Source organism: Microtus oregoni, unplaced genomic scaffold, assembly GCF_018167655.1.
Source record: "Microtus oregoni isolate MIOR12 unplaced genomic scaffold, Mior012 000071F_ref0000514, whole genome shotgun sequence".
NCBI lineage: Eukaryota > Metazoa > Chordata > Mammalia > Rodentia > Cricetidae > Microtus > Microtus oregoni.
In genome coordinates, this window is record NW_024543978.1 from 1,746,957 (window position 1) to 1,770,062 (window position 23,106).

At 49.7% G+C, this 23,106-nt stretch overlaps 1 protein-coding gene across 1 annotated transcript in view; it reads right to left on the bottom strand.

Annotated features, from left to right (window-relative positions):
- Osbpl2 (oxysterol binding protein like 2) overlaps window positions 1-19,711 on the bottom strand; it is a 48,138-nt gene extending 28,427 nt beyond the window's left edge. Inside the window, exons 1-3 of the mRNA XM_041641796.1 lie at window positions 19,557-19,711; window positions 16,550-16,874; window positions 16,126-16,220 (exon numbers count right to left, since the gene is read on the bottom strand). The gene's annotated coding sequence lies outside the window, so the exon portion shown is untranslated. The remainder of the gene's footprint in view (window positions 1-16,125; window positions 16,221-16,549; window positions 16,875-19,556) is intronic.
- Window positions 19,712-23,106: the final 3,395 nt, after the last annotated feature.

Sequence of the window (23,106 nt, forward strand, 5' to 3'; positions counted from 1 at the left end):
AGCCCAGAAGCCCAGCTCCACATGTGTAAATGGCAAGGCCTGCTGCCTGCAACTGCAGCTTCAAAGATGGGGACCTGGAACGAACTGACAAGCAAGTTCCGGGTTTGATTCAGGGTCCTAAGGTGGAAGAGCAACTGAGGAATATTCCAGACATCAGTTTCTAGAGTCCACATTCATGCACACACATACACACACTTAAAAATAGAAAAAGTGGGGGGCTGGAGAGATGGCTCAGTGGTTAAGAGCACTGATTGTTCTTCCAGAGGATCCGGGTTCAATTCCCAGCACCCACATGGCAGCTCACAACTGTCTGAAGATCTAATTCCAGGGGATCTGACACCTTCATACCAATGCACATAAAATAAAGTTAAATAGACCATAAAAATGTTTTTTAAAAAACTAGAAAAAATGAGACCCACCCACCCCCAAATAAAAGTTCAAGGCTACCTTGAGCAATTAAGTGAGACTTCTGTCTCAGGATAGAAAGTGAAAAGGCTTTTGAGAGAGCTCAGCAGGTAGAATACCTGCTACCAGGCCTATGCTGAACTTAATTCCTGGAACCCAAATGGGAAAGAGAGAGAAACAACTCCCTCCAAGTTATCTTCTGAGATCTCCACATGAATGCCATAGCACTCACCCATATACAAAATGTTAAAAAAAAAAAAAAAAAGAGGGTTGAAAAACGTAGCTCAGTAGTAGAGTACTTGCCTAATGTGCAGGGTCCTAGGTTTGGTCTTCAATAGTGTAAAAAGGATTTTTTTCTAATAACAACCAATGACTAATACACGAACAACCAGCTGATAATTAATTTTAAGCTTTATACGTGTGTGTGTGTGTGTGTGTGTGTGTGTGTGTGTGTGTTTTAAAAGGTTTATTATGTATAGTGTTCTGCCTGTGTGTATGCCTGCAGGCCAGAAGAGGGCACCAGATCTCATTACAGATGGGTGTGAGCCACCACCATGTGGTTGCTGGGAATTGAACTCAGGACCTCTGGAAGAATAGTCAGTGCTCTTAACGGCTGAGCCATCTCTCCAGCCCCTATTTTCAGTTATATTTTAAAGCTGGGCAGTAGTGGCACATGCCTTTGATCCCAGGCAGATCTCTGTGAGTTGAAGGCCAGCCTGGTCTACAAAGCAAGTTCCAGGACAGCCAGAGAAACCCTGTCTCAAAAGAAACTATGTATCTATATGGTTCAAATATATATAGAAACTATAGATATATACACACATACATACACATATTTCATATATATAGCTTATAATATACAGTTTATATATTATATAAAACATAATGTTATTTTTATATAATTATAAATATTTACAGTTATTCAGGAAAATGACAAAATATTAATTTAGGAAAACATGTGGGCAGTTAGAGCAATTTCAACAAAGCTCCAACAACATTCAAAGGTGGGGCTCTGCACACCTCGGGAGGCTCCGCGGTGAGTCCTGAAGATTGTCAAAATATTAGCTTCTCATCTACTTCAAGCCAACTGTTCCGTTCTTTGTGGTGCTGGAGACAGAAACCAGGGCCTCACACACTTAGGTGAATATTCCACTATGAGTTACATCTCTAGTCGCAACACTAATTTTCCAAGCCAGAATTAAGACAACTATATAACTTAGTTCTATTACATAACCAAAAGAAGCTTCCATTTTCTCAAAATTATTTTAGCTTACCTATTTTAGAACTCCCATGTAATAATTTCTCCTGTCAGGAAGAACTGTTTTGTTTTGAGACAGACTTTCTCTATGCAGCCCTGGATGGCCTCAAATTTACAGAGATTCACCAGCCTTTGCCTCTGGAATCTGAGATTAAGTCTGACACCACAGCCAGCCCAAGAACAGCATTGTAAAACAGTGAAGGAAAAATTCAACCCGTAGCCAGGCTTGCACGCACGCACGCACACATGCACGCACGCACGCACACATGCACACACACATGCACGCACACATGCACGCACGCACACATTTAATCTCAGCACTCTGGGGCAGAGGCAAATCCATCTCCATAAAGTTCAAGTCCAGTAGGGTTACTTGATGACTACAAAACAAACAACAACAAAAACCTTCAAACTGTTTCAAAAGGTTTAAATTTTTTTTCTGAACATAAGTAGAGCGCTACATGTAACTTTCCAAGTCTCTGCCTGTGAAGCCTGACCGACAAGGAAAGTCAAAGTAAGAAGTAAGTCCTTTGCCCTTGGGGCGGCCCACACAGTCCTAGAGACAACACCCACCCATCTCTGAAGCTTTGCATAATTATAGGCAGCTAAGCTTCTAATCACCAACCAGCAGGCGTTCAGCACCCCCATACACACAACGCTTTGGGTACTTCCCTTTTCTTTGCTCCCTTCCCAACAAGAGACACCTGTGAAGCAACACAAGGAGCAGCCATAGTCCATGCACGGCTCTGTCCCTGGTAAAGCAGGGAGGTGTGGTTGTACCTAATGTTTAACAGTGCAGAGCCAGCCAACAACCGCCTACAGATGCAGGAGGAAGGTAAATTCTCTGGAGGAGAACAGCTAAAGCCAGGGTGGGCACCATTCTGTCCATTCTGTCCTGCAGGTGGTAAGACAGCCAAATAGGCAGGGATGTGCTGTGTCTGTCCCTCCAAGACTGGGCTGAGAACAAATAAATGATCAATGTCATTCTGGAGGGCATCGGTTCCCAGTGACAGGCACATTCGCCCTTGAGAAACTAAACTCTCTCCTCCTTTGCCCTGACACAGACTACCTGCTATAGCAGTGATGCAGCAGTAACGACCTCACCAGACCAGGGTACCTTTTACTGCATTTTCCGACATCCAAAATCGAGAGCCAGTGCGTTTCTGTCCGCTATAAACAGCCTGCTCTGCAGTATCGCTATAGCAGCACAGATGAGACAAACTACAAACAACAGCCTTACCAAACACACTGATGCCCAAGTTCCTAAAGACACTACGAAGAGGTGACTGGTCACCTGAAGCCAATGAATCACTTTGAAAACAAGGAAAGAGGAGCTTAGGATGTGGCTCGCCTGATAAAGTGTGCATCTAGCATGCTGGAAGCCCTGGGCTTGATCCCCAGTACCATGTGAACCCTAACCCTGTAATCTCAGCATTCCAGAGATGAAGGATCAAAAATTCAAGACTGTCCTCAGTTCCCAGCCCAGGATCCATGAGACTCTGTCTCAAAACAAACAAAAAGAGTAAAACTGCTTCTTAGCCCTTGGCTGAGATCAAATGTGGCCATCAAAGCAGTAACACAGAGTCTGTGTATTCAGGGGAAAAAACACATGGCCAACTAAAGCCATCCTGCCGAGAAAATCTTGCCAAAATGCAGCCCAGCATCTGGCTTCATCTACCAACTTAAGGAAGTGCTCAGAAAAGGATTGTGCTAGACACTGTGAGAGCCCAAACAGCAACACTCAGACTCTGAACCCTTCCAGGCCAGAGACAGTTTCTCCAGTAAACAAGTCACAGGGAAGAAACAGACAGTGGTAGAGGACAGACATTATCCCTACTGAGCAGTGATTCCATGGCAGTACGTGGCATACACAAAGGAAGGCATGAGCTAACACACATGCTGAACTATATAAGGCTATATTCTCATCTCAACCTTATACCTCAAATACATACATTTTATTACATATAAATCATTCACTTCAAAAGCCACCTTGAAGCCTGGTGCGGTAGCATATAACCATAACCCCAACAGTCCCAAGATGCAAGCAGGAAGATTAGAAAATCAAGGTTATCTGACCTATAAAAAAAAAGCAAGTTAGAGGCCAGCCTCAGTTACATTGATACATGTCTCAAAAACCACAAACAAACAAGTAAAAAGCTACTTTGAGAGGCTACGGGTATAGTTCAGTTGGTAGAGTGATGGCCTAGCATTTCTAAAACCTGAGCCCAATCCTTAGTACCCGAGGGGAAAGCTACTCTAAAAAGAGACAAATGAGCAGAGCAGCCGTAGAGCACTTGGGAGGCAGCGACAGACGCATCTCTTAGACCAGGAGAGTCGAGGCTACCCAGAGAAACTCTGTCTTGAAAAACAACAAAAGAAAAAGACACAATGCTGGCAGGTGGGGCACAGTTTGAGACCAGCCTGGTCTATGGGATCAAGTTAGTTCTAGGACAACCAAGGACACAGAAAAACCCTGTCTCAGAAAGAGATTAAAAAAAAAAAAAAAAAAAAAAAGGCCGAGCGCATGCCTTTAATCCCAGCACTCCTCGGGAGGCAGAGGCAGGCGGATCTCTGTGAGTTCAAGACCAGCCTGGTCTACAAGAGCTAATTCCAGGACAGGCTCCAAAACCACAGAGAAACCCTGTCTCGAAAAACCAAAAAAAAAAAAAAAAAAAAAGGAGAAGAAAGAAGAGAGACACAAATGGAAGCCAGACAGTGGGGAATGCCTTTAGCCTTGAATTCAAGCATTTGGGAAGCAAAGGCAGGCATCTCTGGGAGTTGGAGCTAGCTTAGTTTACAGAGCAAATTCTAGGACAGCTAGGACTACAGAGCTGTAGCTAGGACTATTCAAAAAAACAAAACATCAAAAGAGACACTGATGGGGCCTGGAGAGATGGCTCCGAGGTTAACGGAGCTTATTGCTCTTGCAGAAGACCAGGGTTCAGATCTTGGCACTCACATGGTAGCTCTTAACTGTCTATAACTTCAGTTCCAGGGGACCCAATCTTCTTTTGACCTCTGCAGGCTCCTGCATGCATGCAGTGCACATATATACACTTAAGAACACACACATAAAGTAATTTTTTTAATAAAAAAGATACTAATATCATGCCTGAAGCCAAATCAAACAAGGTTGTACAGAGATCAGGATCACTGGACATGAGGATCAGTGCATGTGTGAGGAGTCATGGCAATGGCTTTCAAGACACATCATAGTCTAGAGCTGTGCAGAAACATGATTGGAATCAGGGAGCATCTTGTTAGGTGTCCACAGCAGAACAGGCCTGGAAGGTGGCTGTCAGGGCTGGACAGAGGTACCCGAGAGTACACGGGTACTTTCCTGCTGTGTGTGTGTAAAAGATGCTGCGGGCCAGCCTGCATCTAAAGCAAATTACAGAAAAATCATTGTAACAAGGGCATAAAACGTGAGATCAGACACAAGCTTGCTGGCTACTGAGACACTGTGGTCCCTTTAGCCTATGTCCCTGTCACATGCACGCTGGTGTCCAACTACAATCAAGAACCCATCTTGGGCCAGGTGGGGCATATGCCTTTAATCCTAGTCCTCAGAGGCGAGGTAGGCGGTTCTCCGTGAGTTCAAGACCAGCCTGGTCTGTGGAGTGAGTTCCAGGATGGACAGGGCTACAAACAGAAACCTCATCTCAAAAAAACAAAACAACAAAGAAGAACTCAACCTGGAAAGTCTTTTTACAAGATTCCAAAGGTCAAGGACGCAGTCTTCCCACGCATCCTCACGAAGTCTCAAGTTAACTCCCAGCATGGGTGCAGGTCGCCCTGAGGGACAGAGGTGCTCAAGGGCCTGAGAAGACTGCTGTGCTGTCAGGCCAAACCTGGTGCCAGACAATAGCTACCAGAAGCAGGGCTTCAGAGATGGCCACGCAGTGCTCCCGGGGAATTCTCCCGATGGACCTCTACAGCTAAATGGAGATCCACAGGAAGACGAGGCTGCGAACCACAAGGCACCCAGGTGCCCAGCAGTCCAGATGCTTGCAGGGTGGAAAAGCATTGCCCTGGTTGGTCCTTCTGCAAGTCTGCCCCATCTCCAGGGTCTGAACCAGAACATGGGTCTACACATCTGTAACCTGCAGGCTCTGTGTTTTATCAGTTTAGCAGAACACCCCGAGAGAATACAAAGCTGTATTTGGGAACTGAGCCTCTTCTGTTAAAGGAAACTAAGTCTGGCTTTCTGAATAGAACACACCACTGTGGAGAGTCAGAGTGTTGCAGACGCAGAGACAAACTATCTTGGATTACTGTTCTTCCCCTTAATTGCCACTCACTGCTCACCTTATTGTTTGACCTAACACCTCTTTAACTATCAGGCAAATGTCTGGAATGTGTTCTCAGCAGACTGCTGGCTTCTACCAACCAAAAGCTAAGAGCATCATCGGACAGCAACACCGCACCTACAACCTACAGCAGAAAAGTCCAAGAGAGCTGTGGGTTATTTTGTTTTCTATTTATGTGTTCCTATGTGTATGTAGGGAAGAGAGGGTATGTGTGCCAGAGGCACATGGAGAGGTCAGAGGACAACTTGTGGAGCTGTTTCTTGTTTCCAACCTGTGGGATGGAACCCAGGTCAACAGGCTTGACAACAAGAGCTCTTTCTTACCCACTGAGCAACTCACTGGCCCACGAGCTGTGTTTTGTGTGTTGTCACAGCACTCTGCCAAAGCTGAGCTCACACATAAAGCAGATGGAAAGGTAGACCTTACTGCCTGGGCAACGGGCCTACAGGTTCTACTCTCAGAACCAACCCACCAGGACTGCTTCAGGAAGGCCTCAGTGCTGTCTGGTCAGGTATTTCACTCTCTGACGTCTACAGAAAACTCAGGAAGTTAGCTCCAGCTGGGCATCATTTTGTCCTTCCGCCTTCTCCACAAATAACCCCAGGCTGGGGGCAGGGCTCTCCCTCCATCTGGTACCCAAGCACTCATCACTGTAGACCTGGGACACCCGACAATTCTGCTACCCATTAAGTGCCCACCTGTTTCAAAAAGAGCTCCTACCAGGCTCTCTTGAAGGTACCCTCTCTTTGCTGTCTTCCATCTTACGAGGACCTGACCCAATCAGGCCCCAAATGCCCCACCACTTCCACGAATTCTCCTACTTTACTCTTACAATGTATCTTAGGTTATTTACAAAAATAGATCTAGAGCTGGATATGCTGGCCATACATACTATCCCAGAACACAGGAGACTGAGGCGAGAGGATCTGGAGTTCCAGGGCAGCCTCGTCTACACATTGAGACCTTTTTTCAAACAAATAGGAAAGAAGGAGAGGGAGGGAAGAGGAGATCTAGATGTTTGGATAGTGAGTCATTAGAACAACCAGGGGGATATCACTGGTAACTTGCTGGAAAATCTAATCAGGGGAAACCTCTGCTGCTAAAAACAGGTGGGGCAAGCTAGATAGGATCTCTACAAAGCACTGCATGCATGAGCAATTCAAACATGCTAAAGCCACTTTTTCTCACATACCTGTAATCTCAGCATATGAGAGGTGGAGGTAGGAGGATGGAGAGTTCGAGGCCAGCCTGGGCACAGGAGACCCTATCTGAAAAAAAATGTTTGTGAAACAAACACAGGCTGCAGGAACTCTCTCACTAGTTTCTGCAGGAGAATGTTAGTCTCCAACACCCAACCCTGCGTGACAGTCAGGAAGCTCATAGATGTTACTAAAGGACTCACCCTGTCCTTAGAGACCACACAGCAGGATCACAGAGCAGGAGTCCGCAAACAGTGACAAGTCTCACAAGTGCCTAAGCTGAGGCCCAATGTACCATTCCAGTCTCTCTCAAAGGTAGGTAAGGACACAGGAGTCCAGAGAAATGTAAGAGATACCCCAAAGAGAAAGAGTAGCCATGAGCACTGTGCTCCTGATAACACCTCTCATCCCAAGACCCCCACAGCCACAGCATTTCCTGTCAAAGCTGACGGATAAACTCGGGCAATGGGCAAAACATAACAGAACTCATGAGGCCAAGTCAGGACACCACCACATCCTCAAAGTCAAGCCTTCCTCAACATGGAGTCAGTGACCCAGCACGAACTATCTGGCTGTATCCCCCAGGTGGGCCTGTGGGACCCCAGATGCACGACATGAAAGAAGAGTCACTCAGGAGCACTGTGAAGAGAACACATTTCTGCGATGGCCAAAATTGCTCTGCAGGAATTCAAGGCAACTTCCTGGACTGAGGTGGAGGATGAGAAAGCTAGGTCACAGAGACAAAATTGGCTCCACAATCTGAACACATAGTTACACCAGAAGCCTCTGCACAGCCTAGTGAGGGACCCCCTTTCCCCTGCAGCAAGGCTACTTTAGGTGCACAATGCTTCTTGGTTATGTTGTCTTCTTGGTCACCTTCTCTTCAGTATCGCTGTTTCACCTGTCCCTGGGTATCCTCTTACAACACCCAGCAAGCCACCATGCCACAGAGAATTCAGAGGTACGATGAAGGAGGGAGTGGTCAACATGATTCCATACACCAAGTACTCCAAACAGCCTGGTAAGGCAGCGTGGCACAAGGGCCTCACGGGATAAACCACTGACAAGGAGGAAACAAAGCTGGAGACTTTTAGCCCCATAAATCTAGGCCTATGCTGGGAGAACAGCAGCACAGCCTACCTCAGATCAATACCACAGCCAGTTTCCTAAGAGCGAGCAGAAGGAGACAGAGGATGAGACCGTCCATGCCCGTCTCATCTTCTCTCCAGACCACCTTGTGGTTCTCAGGTCACATCGTCACTGGACAATACTCTGCCAACACTAATGAAAGAGCAGGTCTGAAGAGCTCTTCACGGTAGAAGTGTAGTGGTTATTTCTTTTCTTTTTTTCTTTTTACAAATTTTGGAAAAATTGAGAATCACAAAAACAATCCCTACTCCTTTGGGGAGAGCAGCAAGAATGGCTGGCTGGCTTTAGCCTTGCCTGCAGTCATCATGATGAGAGTACATGACCTTAGCTTTAAGCACAGGCAATCTTGAGGAAGGAAGCAGAAGTGACCTTCACTGACCACTGGCTCCTTATCCTTTAGTCAAACACAGTTAACCCCAGCTGTACAAGAAGTGCCACTATAGGCAAGACAAATGGGCTTCTCCTTCCCTGCATGTCCTAGCGTCAGCTTTCTGCAGGCTCGCAAGATGTGTGGTTTCCTGCCAGGCGCTACACAATCCATCCCACAGTAAACCTAACCATTCTTAGAGCTGGGTGAGTGACAGCTGACTTCAGCCTCCAGTCTCCACCCAGCAAGCAGCAAGAGCAACACCCGTTAGTGTACACCTGCTGGGCAAATTTTGCAGCCACAGAGGACTCTTGAGTTTATTGGGAATTCACATAGGAAATGGGAAGTGTCTAGGTCCTGAGAAAGGCAAAGAAAGCAACAGCATTAATCGCCTGCTGTTTCCATTCTCCACATCAGCAGGGTGGCCCTCAACTACAGGCCAAAAAGGTGCTGAGCAGCCACGGGGGGCGGGGGGGGGGGGGGGGGGGGGACACAGGACAGAGAGGGGACGGGAAGGCTGTCACCTCTAAGGGGAGCCTGAAGCCCATTATTCATGATGGATTCCTTCCTTCACTAGATCACACTTGATATCAAAGAAAGCACCAAAAACATACCACACACTTCAAGAACATTATCTTATAATCCAGCACAACGTATTTCAAGCACATACAAGATGACTTCAATGCTTTCGTACAAAAATGTTTGTTTTAGTCATCATCATCCTACGACAGGAAAGAACTGTTCAAAAGCTGCTCGAGAGTGGGCGGAAAGTTGTAGGTGGGTCTCCCCACAGCTTTGTCTGCCACTGAGACAGCAGACTCAGACAAGTGGTCAAGCCTCTGCTACATGTGGCTGCTGCTCCCCCCAACACGCACCACCGCCACCTTGCTGATCATCTGCTGATGAAAACACAGCTTTGAAAGAGCCAGAGAAGGTGGCTGCTGCAGAACCAAACGGATGGCCCTGATCACCCTGAGCCAAGAGGTCCTCACTGCACTCAGTCTGCTCCCAGACGACTCTGACGTCCTCTCTGGCCAGCTTCCTCTTCCTCTCCAGGCCCTTCCTCATCATCTTGCTCAACCTCACTAACCAAACTGGTTTTACTGTGCTTAGAAATTTGTCACGATAAAACCAAATCTACCCAGGTCACTCCCAAGATTCTTCCTGAGCACTGGGGGAGGGGTAAGCAGCAATAAGACCAAAGTCAGAGAATCACAAATCCTGATCCTCCTCCAAAAGACAAAAGAATTTAAAAAGAAAGAAAAAGAAAAAAAAAGGAAAAAAAAGTTGTTAAATTCAGTGTCTATGTTGTCTGCAGAAAGGTGACTCAGCTATTGATTAGGTGATCAAAGGTCCCTGATCCCAAAAAGGGGTTTGACGAAGATGCAACCTATGGAATTCTGGGAATCCAGAGTTCACAGGTTTGGGACTGAACCAGAATCGATGCTCTCTCTCACAAGTGCCCCAGGTTTGCTGATGATGAACCAGGACCACGTCCCTCTACCCTTCTGGCCTAAAACCTCCTGATCGAATGTAACTATTAAATCTAGAGTGTGGGCTTTGTTACACATCACTGGGAGAGACCAGCAATGGGACTGAGCATATGTAGAAGTGAGGTACACACCAGATCTGGCCAAAGTCCTTTGACAGTTTCTGGGGTGGCCTCACTAATGACACCTACTTTCATCACTATGGCGTTCCTTTACCCTCTCTGGGGTGTCCCCGACACTGGATTACATGCTTACCCTGTTTTTAAAGCACTGTCATTTCCTGATGCAGGGTTGCAGCTGTTCCTTTCTACACCAGCCTCTAGCCAGCTTATTCATCTGCTAGGTGTGCCACTGTGGCTCCCCTTCTACAGCTGCATCTACAGATTCCAGAGCAGACCCAGCACAGCTTCCCGGCAAATAAATATCTTGCTCTCCATGAATATCTGTCCCCACCGCAAGAACGCCAGCATTCACCAATGCAGGTGCTCACCAGGCATCTTTCTAAACCAGCAGTCTAGCCCTTCTGAGAAACCTGCCCATAGACACCAACCAGCCAAGAGCCCTTGGGACGCTACCTACCTGCTATACTTTAGCACAGGTCCAGACTACTCCAATGCCCAAACCAGGGTCAGGCATTGTCAGCCCCAACAGGTAAACATCCCACACTCTCACCCATCCCTACTCTGCACAGGCCAAAAGCTCAGAGAGTGTTTCTCAAAATAAACCAGGTGTTCTTAAGGGTGAGCTGGGGGGGTGGGGGCAGGAGAAAATAAGCAAAGAAAAAGACACACACAAGCAGTCAGCAGCAGTACACACAGCCACTTCCTGAAATCAGTCCTCCCAGGTTCACCACCACCACTGCGCCAACTAAAAGACACGGTGCTTGGAGGCTCTGCCAAGCGGCCCCACTTTCTTTCCTTATTTTGGAAAGAATGAAGTGTCAACAAAGTTCAGGGCACATTCTGTGAGCCACATGACCATGTCTATAAGCAAGGAGGTCATGGCTAGGACTCAACCAGTAGTCTGAAGGGGCCATAGCATCAGCAGCAGAGATATGCTAGCAAACATTGTAACAAGTCAGAACTTAGACAACACAGACACAAATTCAGGACTAAACCTGGACACCAAAACCATTATCAAACTAGAGCTTGGACTATTAACTCTTATGATTGAAGTTTGCTTTGTTTGGCTTGGTTGTTTTTGTTTTTACCCCCAAGACAGAGTTTCTTTTTAAAAAAAAAAAAAAACTTATTTATTTATTATGTATACAATATTCTTCCTGCGTGTAGGCCTGAAGGCCAGAAGAGGGCACCAGACCTCATTACAGATAGTTGTGAGCCACCATGTGGTTGCTGGGAATTGAACTCAGGACCTTTGGAAGAGCAGGCAATGAATGCTCTTAACCGCTGAGCCATCATCTCTCCAGTCCCAAGACAGAGTTTCTTTATGTAGACTCAGCTGTCTTGGAACTCGCTCTGTAGACCAGGTTTGCCTCAACCTCACAGAGATCTGCATGACTCTGCCTCCCGAGTACTAGGATTAAAGGTGATTAAGGTATTTTTCAAATTTTATTTATGTTTATTGGTGTTTTGTCTGTGCTCCACACATGTAAGTTACAGGCAGTTGTGAGTCTCCACGCAGGTGCAATCAGCACTCTTAACCACTAAACCATCTCTCCAGCCCTGAAGTATTTTTAAAATGTATCTGTTTATTCTAGGGTAACACACACAAAACGGTGCACAGGAAAGGCCCACAGACAACTCTGTGGAGTCAGTTTTGCCGTCCCACATTTATCAAGGCCCCAGGAAATGAACTCAGGTCCTCAGGCTCCCTGGCAAATGCTTTTATCCCCTCAGCCATCTCATTGGCCCCATGACTGAAGCATTTAACAATTATGTTCAAATACTGACCTGTTTCAAACAAACTGAATGTTATACGAAGTTTGGGACTAAACCCTGAACTGGCCAACTAGTGCTAAGCAGAACATCAGATGTCAACATCCAAATGGAAGCAGGTGATGACCAGGAGACATTGCCTTACACCCACAGTGCCCACAGAAAGTCACAGTAAACATGCCCAGGGGCTGGAGAGATGGCTCAGTGGTTAAGAGCATTGCCTGCTCTTCCAAAGGTCCTGAGTTCAATTCCCGGCAACCACATGGTGGCTCACAACCATCTGTAATGAGGTCTGGTGCCCTCTTCTGGCCTGCAGACATACACACAGACAGAATATTGTATATATAACAAATAAATAAATAAATATTTTTAAAAAGCATTTCTCAAGGTAGAAACTTATTTAAAACAAAACAAAACAAAAAAACCATGCCCTCAAGTGTCCAGGAGTGGTTTTATAAGTAGAACATAGCTTGATGGCCTTCATTTCTCAGCAATGCATTCTACCAGAGCACGGACCTGCCTGGCCAAGGTTCTCTGGACTCTCCACACTGTACTTATGTCGTGTGTAGTGTCACTCCTATGTGTCTTTCTCACCCTGCAGGGGGAGGAGCCAAAGTGCCCTACTTCACCTACCTACATATGGCTACATTTTACCTACATTCTTCTCAGTTACGCTTTTTTAAGGCAAAGCACAGAAGGTAAGAAGAAACAGTGACTTCTCCTAGCTAGAGAACAGCCAGGACCCAGGCCCCTACCTCAAGCCTTCCCCTCTCCCCTCCACAGGTCAACTACAGTGAGGGCTGTCACACAGCTTCAACCCAGAGGCATCTGTCCCCATACCTGAACAACTAAGATGAAGCAGGCAAAGCTTTCCAGAGGAGTATCAGAGAAATCATTTTCAAGATGCAGTAAACTTCATTTTAGGCAGCACAGAGAATTAAAATGCAACAAAAATGTTCTAATCAAAAAAAGAAATAGCAGGGCCCAGAGAGACAGTGGTTAAGGGTTTTTGCTGCTCTCTGGGAGTTCTGTTTCCAGCAATCACTGGTAGCCTCTCCTGTCCTCCACTGGTACCGCTGAAATGTACAATATACATACACACACACACACACACACACACACACACACACACTAAATCTTAAATAAACAAACAAACGAGAAAAGAAAGCTGGGCAGTGGTGGCACATGCCTTTAATCCCAGCACTCAGGATCAGGAGGCAAAGGCAGGCGGATCTGAGTTCTAGGCCAGCCTGGTCTACAAGGGCTAGTTCCAGGACAGGAACCAAAAATCTACTGAGAAACCCTGTCTCGAAAAATCCAAAAAAAACAAAAACAAAACAACAACAACAACAAAAAAATCCTAAGTGAAAGTCCCACGAGGTTTCTGATGTTTGTTTTCTGTTTTGACACGGGAACTTACTCTGTAGCCCGAGTTGCCTAAACCCTCAGTCTTCCTAATTCAGCCTTCTTAAATGGTGGGATTATAAAAACCTTAATATTGAAAGTTAGGCTAAGCAAGATGGAGCACAACTTTAATCCCAGCACTCGGGAGGCAGAGCCAGGTGGATCTCTGTGAGTCTGAGGTCTGCCTGGTCTACAGAGTGTTGCAGGTTATTTGATCACACTGTGCAAAAGAGATGTCTCTGTTTTATCTTACCTGCCTAAGGCACCTTCTGATTGGTATAATAAAGAGCTGAATAGCCAAATATCTAGGCAGGAGAGATATGTGGGCCTTCCAGGGAGAGAGAGGAACTTGGGGAAGAATCTAAGTGGCAGGAGATTCACCAGCAAGATGCACAGGAAGTCAGACATACGGTATGAGGTAACGAGTCATATAACAGAACGTAGATTAATATAAATAGGTTAATTTAAGTTTTAAGAGCTAGCTGGGAACAAGTCTAAGGTAAGACCAGGGTTTCATAATAAGTCAGTCTCCTCGCCATTGTTTAAGAGCTGGTGGTCAAAACAAAGTCCAAATACAACACCATGAGTTCTGGGACAGTCAGGGCAATGTGGAGAGACCCTGCCTCAAAAATAACCTCCCCAAAACATGTTTGTTGTATGTTGAAAGTGAGGATGGAGTTCTGTTTAAGATGTGAATTTAACAATGCATAGTGGCATATGCCTTTAATCCCAGCACTCAAACAACAGCAACAAACCCCTCACAAAAAAAAAAAAAAAAAAAAAAAAGTGAACTCATGGGCAAGATACATAGCTCACTGGGTAAAGGCACTCACTGCCAAGCCCAAAGACTTGAACCAACTCCACCTAGTTGTCCAATGACCTCAACATGTACACGATGAAACATACACACATACATAGAATAAATTTTTAAAACGTAATTTAAAAAATATATAATGGAAAGAGAATGGAAAACTTGGGGAGGTAGGCATGAGAAGGGAACAAGGAGGATGAATCTGATCAAAATATATTATGTAACATGTATGAAAATGTCATAATGAAACTCATTAAATGCATAGTTAACGTATGCTAATAAAATATACTTAATTTATGCTAATAGTTTTTGTTACGTTTTGAGATAAGGTCTTACTATGTGTCCTTTGCAGGCCTAGAACTTGAATTCAGATATTTGCCAGCCTCTCAGAATGGTAAGATTAAAGGTACATACCATCATTCCTTGCTTCACATTCTTTTTAAAACATGTTTATATTGTCAGGCACAGTGGCACACCTTTAATCCCAACACTTGAAAGACAGAGGCAGGCAGATCTACAATTCAAGTTGGAGGCCAGCCAATGTTACACAGGGAGACCCTGTCTCAAAAACAAAACAACAAAAAGAACATGAACTTGCCAGGGGCTGTGGTCTAGGCCTGCAGTCCCAGGACAGGGGCGTGGAAAGGATGCCAGTTCAAGGTCATTCTCGGGAGCACCGTAGTCTACCCTGAGTTATGTAAGCTGCCTCCTCAAAAGTAACAACGGAAACATGTGAAGAGCACACCAACTGGTACCCAATACCAATGCCGTGAAAGCATACATACAAATAACATGACATGCACTGAGCTGGTCGCTTTATGTATTTAAGGGTACATATGTACATACACACATATGAAACAATAAAGAAACAGAAGTCATGAGTCTGAAAGAGAACAAACGGGATTTGGAGAGATGAAAGAGAAGGCGGAAATGATATAATTATAATGCCAAAAATAAAGCTTTTTTTAATAATGTGAAATTGCGGCTGAGGAAATAGCGCAGAGGCTGATCACTTGTCTGACAGGCATTACACCATGTTCATCTCTAGCAAGGCAAAAGAGAAGAGAAAAAGGAACTCCAGAGTTATGGCGCCTTTGCTACGTAACCCACTGCTCTGTGACCTGCTGCAAGCTACTCGACCTCTCCATTCCTCAGGAATAAGGATGCTAGTGACGGCTGTAAGAATCATGCGTCTAATGATCTAGAACAAATAATTGCTCAAAATTATCGCCCCTTGAGATAAGAGTTGTTATTAATAGACTGTACCTGGGGCAGACAGGAAGGCAGGTTCCACGGAGGGCATGCAGCCACCCGTTTCCTCATTGCCACCCTTTACATGGCACCATGGGAGGTGCTGGAGACAATAGAGCCGGTGTCCGCCCAAGCACTCTTGCTCCCCTTACTCACGGCAGTGAACTAACACTTTGAACACCTGTTGCTCGCCAGCGCCCACTGCACACAACTGATCATATATATCTCCTACTGGTACAGGCGATGTCACAGGCCACAAACAGAAACGAAGGTGGGAGAGGGGGCAGGTGGCAGTTAGGAAGGGCGCACTCTCTGTGGGGACAACTAGGAGCTGCCCAGGACGGGAGACCCCACTCAGGAGCTGTCCCTCCAATATCTCCGACGGTGTGGAGCCAAGCCCGAACGCGGGCCTCCGGGAAGTGTGTGTGGAGCCCCACAGAACCACCTGACGTGCCAAGGCCGACCCAAAAGGGATACCCCAAAAGCCTGTCCTCCTCCGGAGACTGAGCTGCCCCAGGCCGAGGGCGCAGCGTCTCGGGGGAGCCGGGACCCTCAAGGCGGACTGAGCGCGGCCACCTCCACCTACCTGCTGGGCCCACGGGGCGCGGAGGGGCTGGTTCTGCGCAGAGCTGACGGCCCTGGCTGCCTCCCCGGCACAGGAGTCTGAAGGCTCGCCCGACTCTGCGGAGAGAGACAGAGAGAGGACCTCCGACGTGAGGCCACCGCGGGCACCAAGTTTCGCGCGCGCCCCGACGGGATGCGCAGCTTACCGACCGCAGCGCGGACGGGACGCTCCGAGAACGCCGGAGTGCCTCGCGCGCGACCGCGGACCTCGCACGAGTCCCACGGGGGCCCAGTCCAGCGCGCGGTCGTCCACACTCCCGGCGGCCGGCGGCGGCGGCCTAGAGCCCCGACTCTCCAGCCCGGGAGCAGCCGGCTGAGGCCTAGGCGGCCCGCGGGCCTCCCTGAGCCCCGTCCTCGCCCGCCCCGCCCCGCCGCAGCCCACTCACCTGAACGCGGTACCCGCAGCGCCGCCGACCCCGCCCGCGGCCCGCAACCAAGCCGCAACCCACTGACACCCGGGCGGAAGTGCGGCCCGCACCTCTCCGACCCACAGCCCGCCGCGCCGCTCGCCGCGCCCCGCGCCGTGCTCGTCATCCGCCGCCCGTCCAATCGGCGCCCTGCCCGCAGGTCGCGTCGGGGGCGGGGCTATGCTGATCACGTTCTCCGTACGGCCTCTCCGTCGGCCTCTTCGGAGTCCGGCCCACACGGGGGAGTGGCGGCGCGCTCAGCCAATCAGCGCTTGGAAAAGGTGGATTTCTGCAGATACTGAAGCTAGGACGAAGGGGAAGGAAGAAGGAAGGGGCGTGGCCTTGGGAGAGGCTAGTTTACAAACAGTGAGTCAGGTGGCTGGGCGTGGACCATCCGGCTGGCGCTGGGCTAGACCCGCCCTTCCACTACGGACCCCCAGAGGTGTTTCTGACGGTTGCTAAGGTCCAGACAAACGACCAATGTCGCCTTGGCCTTTGCGCACCAAACGTGGCTCTACATAGTCTGGGGCCAATTCACCCCTGCAGCTGCCCCGCTGGCCGGTCTCTCCTGTTTAACACCCTTAGGCGCCCTGCGGTTTGCAGTGGCTTCTGGTTAAGGCCAGCAATTTCTGGGCACACGTCTGCAACGGGCATCCTTGCCAGCTGTTTGGCCTCAGGAAAGCTAACTGACCTCCATGAGCACTCAGTTTCCTCTGCAGCCAGGGCTCACCAGGCTCCATATCATTTGAACGGTGGACTGGTTTGAGACAGGTGGGGTGACATGAAACAAGATGGCTACTGGCTCACATAGGACTTTCCCGGTTACAGGAATTACATAGGGACAGGCGTGTGTGGCCCTGTCCTAGCCAGGAGGTTCAGCTCAATGTCAGACCAGAGGGAAGTAAGTTAGAGGTCTCCTGTCTTCTACAAACCTTCCGAGAAGCAAGTGAGGTGAGAGAATACTGGAGTCTGGGGTTCCCGTAGGTGTCTGCCGGCTTGAGAGCGTGAAGCCAAGGAGGAAGCAAAACCCCTAGGTCCCCCCAGAGCCAGCTGCACCTGACGTCTCTCCTAGGCTTTCCAGTTGCTCGACTAACTGGGATTCTTCTAAGCCAGTCTGTGCTTTTGCCAAAGGGTTTCTGAATCCCCCTGAACCACAGATCGTGACGTACATATGACCTTCAGCCCACGAGGAGACCCCTGGCTTCCTCTGTGGTCCACTCTGCAGATGCTCCTGCGCTCTGCAAACACCGAGCGAGTGCGTGGGTCTCTGTAGCAGAGCAGACCCTGTCTGCCTCTCTGGCTCCCACCCCAGGGGCAGCTTGGCTTTCTGGTGGCCCCTTGTCAATGGCACTGGGGCGACGTGCTGGGACTGGAAAAGAGCCCCCTGCACGCTCTGCTCCTAAGAGAGAGACAGAGGAAGGCGGGCCAGGCCTCCGAAACAAAGGCGTTGCCATGGTTACCTCTGAAGAAAGCAACTCCAGCCCGCTGAGGGCTGATGGAAGGGTGCGGCAGCTGGCCCCCCAGCCAGGACAAGGACGGCTAGCTGGTTGCCACGGAGATAGTCAGGCTGACCAGGTTCTGCAGTTTTTGGGGGGTGGCTGGCCAAGTCCAGCTTAGAGTCCCTCAAACCCATCACCAGCCACACCCTCACCTAAACCTCCAAGACCAGTCCCTGTGCAAAGGACAGGCCTCAGTGAGCACCTGCTTTCTTACTTTAAGCTTCAGGGCCCTGCCATCTGGGCTGGACGGTCTCTGGGTCTTCAGGACCCAAGCCATGGTAGGCTGACCTCAGGTGGTCCCTGGGGCTGGGGTGGCGTTCAAACCACCCATCTTCAAGCTCCTGCAGCCAAGGGATAGCCTTGAATTCCTCACCCCCTTGCCTTTACCTGTCAAGGGCTGAGACAACCGGTGTGTACCTGGCTCTCCACCCCTTTTAACAGGCGGGAGCCAGGGGGCTGCTTTCAGCAGCCTCAGGTGCAGGACGGGGTGAGTCAGCACCCCTAAGTCAGTGAGGGGGCTCTTTGGGACAAAGTTGGAGGTGTCCTCGCCATTCTCACACAGTGGCTAATTCTTTAGCAACGTTCTCTAGACATGGACTCATAGGGCATAGAAAGGGACAGGGGTGGCTCTGTGTCCTGCCATGACAGTGAAGATGGCTGAAATGACCCCCAAGTGTCCCATGATGGACATGTCCTATCCGGCTCCCCCATCTCAGCAGCTGACTAAGGAGACATGTGTCATCTCTCCCACTCTACAGATGTCAGACTGAGTCTCGACCCAGTTACGTGTCTCCTGGTGCTGAGGCCCAGAGAAGTCTCATGGGCCAGCAGTCCATGATGTGCCCTGGACACAATGCCCAGAGTTCCCTGAGGGGACTATGTCTGAAGGCCACGAGATCAGGTTCCATGTCTCAAGGCCCCCAACTAGCTGCGGCTTTGAGAATGCTCTTGGCGTCTGAGAAGTGCTGGTTCAAGGGACTGTTTGGGGACATGTTCCTTCCTAAACTGTTCCTGGGACCTGGATGAGAGCACACCCTATAGGGGATGCTATAAGGGGTGCCACCCCACCCCCACATGGTATGAATGAAGGGTACCTTCCACTCCCAAGTGGAGGTAGGATGTGACAGAATAGATCCTGGAGGCCAAGACAACTCCGAGGTCTTAGGATGGAGGGCAGAGGCTCCCTGACTGAATTTCTAGCTCACCCCTTTGTCTTCTTGACAAGGGAGGTGGCTACCCCATGCCTGTGGGCAGGCCATCTGTCTGTGGCTCTCATGACCCCCACACAGACCTCCCTTGACCACAGCTGGCGCTGTGGGTGGTCACAGCCGGATAGAAACATGCACTACATCTTCCTGTTCCCTATCTTCAGCCCTGAAGGAGGCAGAAGAGAGAGAGATTTATGTTTCCCATTCTAGAAGAGAGCTGCAGCTTGCCCAGGGCCGGGCTGCCCGCCACCCTCGGCCCTTTACCCGCTTCCCTCCTACCTCCTTGCCAGAGTGCAATCTCCTCATCTCAGCCTGTTTGTAGACCAGCTGGGCCAGGGTGTGGCAACCAGGAACTGGGTGCCTTAGTACTGTGGCCCCACCTGGCCCCTGCTGTTGACGCCAACCTGAGGCCATCTCCACCCCGCATTCCCAGGTCTCTGGCAGAGCACACTTCCACGCTCTCCTCAGGCGTGCCCATGGAATCTTCTGTGGGGACACGAAGCAGGCTGCCAGTGGGCAGCCTGGCCACAGAGGCCTGGCCCAGCTCACGTGGCTTAGCTGATTCTTCCCAGGCAACTTTCAAGTCTCCTCTGCAACGTGACGACGCTGGCTTCCCTGTCGGGGAGGGAGGGTATTTTTAGGTTGAACCCGCCTCGTGAAGAGACAAGTTATCAATAGCAGCAGCAAAGGGCTTTTTCTTATTCTTTTTCTCCCCTATGGCTTTGGGACATGAACAAGCTGCACCCATTAAACTCTGCCAAAATAAAGCAGGAAAAGTGGTGTTCCCCAATAACTTTCACTTCACAGTTCTCTCTACGCTGCAGCAAAGTTCAAGTTGCCCCCAGCTGACCCCGTCATTCCTGCGTCTTCTGGGAAGCTACCCTATCAACCTGACCAGTGACAGACTTTGCAGAAGTCAAGGAGTGTGGAACCAGAGGAGATGGGGAGGGAGGTCCCAGAGACCCCCTTCTGAGCTCCAAGGCAGCTGCTGTACCATTTCTGAGTGCTATGTACCCAGTAGTAGGCTGAGCTCCCTAGAACGGACTGTATTAGCTGAGTGCCCAACAACTCAACACAAATGACCAAAGAGGCCCCCAGAGTCTGCCTTCTTGAGGTCTGGAGGCCTTACTTGCCAGTAACTAGTATTTCCCAAGGTCATGGGAGCATTGGGGAGAAAAATCTTCAAAGCCGACTGTTTCTTCCTTCCCCATGAGGCTGACCGGAGCCCTTCCCACCAGAGTGTACAGAGGTGTCTGCATGCAAAGAGCCCGACGCAGACCCAGCATTTATGAAGACTGAGTTTTTCTTACAGGACACTGGAATGGCATCCTGCCTAGCTGAAGGAAACATTTGAGCCGCCTTGGCTGCCTGCCCTTCAGGATTGGTTAGCAAGCACTCCATTTCGGAGGAAGCCCAGAATAACAAAGGCTTCAACAGAGTAAAAGTGTGCTTTTCTCCCACGTGACAGGAGCCCAAGCTGCCCTGTCTACTTGCTGCATCACTCAACCAGGGCTAGCTTTCAGTCTGTGTCACTCCATGGCCCCAAACAGCGGCTGGTGCGCTACCCATCACCTTACATCTCTCAGACAGACAGGAGGGTGAAAAGGGAAGACGGCAACGCTGCCCCACCAGATGAACCCTTTGCTGGAAGATCTGCCCCAGAGATGAGGAATGCCGGGCCCTGCACCCGCGCTTCCCTCTGCCCCGCCATACCATGGCTGGTGGAAAGTGGGTTTCCAACTTTTCTGCTCACATCTCACTGGTTGGAGCCCCATCCTATGCTACATTAGCGAGGCAGCAGCACTTTAGCTGAGGATGTCATGGCCTAAATAAAACAGGCTCAAAAGAGGTCGCTTATCAGATAGACCCACCTGCTGGCCTCACCTAGAGGAGACCTGAAACTGGCCCCCCATAGGGCCCAGTGGCTGGGACTGTACCCCACACAATAATCTCAGCCCATAACAATGGAACTTTCTGGAAGCATCCTTGAGTGTCCTATTCCAGTCAGGCGTGGGCCATGGGGGCAAGGACAGTGTGGACAGGGTGCCAGTGGGGCTCCACCTCATCGTTTTAATGCCACTCCAAGCCCAGCATGGGGTTGGCCCAGGAAACTGTGGTGCCTTTTTCCTGGCTGTACCCAAGCTGATGGAAGACGGGTCCCTGCTTCTTCTCCCAGCACCCCCCCCCCCCCAGCACCTGCTACACACTGACCTTGGGGACCAGTATGAGCGGAGTGCAGGTGCAGAGAATGCCTGACCCTGGCCCTGCTCCACCAGTCCCAGGGGCCCATGTTGGGTGGCAGGAATATACGTACATCCTCGTGCAGGGGACTGGCAGGGCGGGAGGGAGCTGGAGGAGCGACAGCTGGGCTGGGTTAGATTTAGCTTGCTGAAAGCCAAATGCGTTGGCCGGAGCCGCTGGCTGGGCCTCAGTGCCAGGGAAGCTGCACACCGGATGGGAGGGGCAGGTTAAACACGCCTGGGAGCCTAGATGGAGGACAGAGAAGGGGTTCTGGACAAAGAATGGAGGTGTTTTCTTCTTCCTGGTGTTAGCCCAGGCTGGTGAGGAAAGCTAGTCAAAGCCACCCTTCTTTCCCGGCACCGCCATGCTTGTTCCATAAGGCAGAGCCAGGGACATGAGTAAGAGGCAGCCAAGTAGCTGGGGTCCTTCTGGGGGAGGGTGTGTAGCCCTGCCCCATCCTGGGAGAGGTGATCAGAGAAGACACAGTCAAAGGCTGCCTGTGTTCCAGGCTGGGTTACCACAGAGGGCAAGGTGCCCTGCCCTGGACCCCAAGTTGTGGCGGAGAGGGTCTTACTGGACACAAGCTGATGCCAGTGTGCAGGACCCAAGCTGGGTTTACTGCACTGATGTGTCTGTCTTGAAATTCTTAGGCCACATTTTCCTCTCATTGCTGCCACCCTGTAAAGGGAATGGGCTGGGCACATAGCTTACGCCTTAACTAGCTTAGTGACCTATTCCCTCCAGGTATGGGGATGGGCCTGGCTATCAGGTTGGGGTTGTTTGGGGAAGATGAAGGGGCTGATAAAGGACCTCTCCCTTAGCACTTTGCCAGGGCTGGGAAAAGCCAGGAAACTCAAGACATCCTTAGCCCTGGCTTCAAAGGGCCTCAAGGCTAGGCCTCCCCAGGACACCCCTGAGAGATAGAGCTAATCCAAGGCGTCCCCAGAATCCTAACCTCAAAAGCAGCCTGGCCTTCTGAGCCCTTGGTCCAGCTGCACACAGGAAAGGATGGAGAAATAGTCCCATCGACAAGGTGTGAGTAGATCAACACAGACAACCGGATAGGACAGAGCCGACCATGCCTACAGGGAGAATGAAATGACCAACTCCATTGGGCACCCTAGGCTGGGATCCCCACAAGTCACCGACCACACAAGTCGGGAGTGGCCATGCACACACACCTTTAGTCCCAGCACTTGGGGAAGCATAGGCTGGTGGAGCTCTGTGAATTAAAGGCCAGCCTGATCTACATATAGAGACCCTGTCTCCAAACAAAACAAAAACCATAGTCCCACACAGGGGACTCACTCAAGACAGACTCTAAGACCCTGGGTGTATAGAGTGTGTTTGTGTCAGGTGTGTGTGCTAACGGACGCACGTACCCAGGCCAAGGACCAGAGGGAGTGGGGGTAGAACTCAGGAACTAGAAGGAAGGCAGTCTGGAATCTAGGCAGGGACAACACAGGAACCTCGGGCACAGACACCGTCCCTCAGAGACGCAGGGACCTACGTGGTCTGCACTGGGCAGACTTTGGCTCCTCTCAGGTCTCAGTTCTAGCACAGCTGTTTTTCCTACACATGACGCCTG